This window comes from Pygoscelis adeliae, unplaced genomic scaffold, assembly GCF_000699105.1.
Source record: "Pygoscelis adeliae isolate BGI_AS28 unplaced genomic scaffold, ASM69910v1 Scaffold14, whole genome shotgun sequence".
In the NCBI taxonomy this organism is placed as follows: domain Eukaryota; kingdom Metazoa; phylum Chordata; class Aves; order Sphenisciformes; family Spheniscidae; genus Pygoscelis; species Pygoscelis adeliae.
In genome coordinates, this window is record NW_008825109.1 from 4,789,348 (window position 1) to 4,789,807 (window position 460).

General features: G+C 67.4%; 1 protein-coding gene across 1 annotated transcript in view; it reads right to left on the minus strand.

The window, feature by feature from the left end:
* The window catches only part of PDX1 (pancreatic and duodenal homeobox 1), a 50,907-nt gene that overhangs the window by 22,682 nt on the left and 27,765 nt on the right, over positions 1 to 460 (minus strand). The window lies entirely within an intron of this gene.

The following is a 460-nucleotide window of genomic DNA, read 5'->3' on the forward strand; positions in this document are numbered from 1 at the left end:
CAAAACCCGCGGGGGGTCGCGGGGATCACGGCTCCTGGAGGGGTTTGGCATCAGGGCACTTTTGGCTGCGGCGGCATCTCGGCCAGGGAAGTGGGCGTCCGGGGACGGGCAGGGTGCGCCGGGGGGTCGCTCCCTCGGGGGGACCGGTGTGCCGGAGCCCTGGGAGCAGGCAAAGGACCGGCTTTCTGCCCGCTGCCCCCCTGCCCGGGAGTATGAGGCCGGTGGGACCACAGTGCTATCACCAGAGCGAGCGATAGGCAGCGGATTGTTTGCCCAAAGGGTAAATTTGGGAGCCTTCCCCGCGGCTTGGGCTGCAATGTGTTGACCCTCGGAGATAATCTGCTCCGAGCTGGTGCCCGTTGACTTGGTGACGAGGCTATGAGGAGGCGGAGAGCGACCGAAAGGGACAAAGATCACTTCCCTGCTTCCCCGCGCTCGGCCCGGCCCTGGCCCTCCCCGG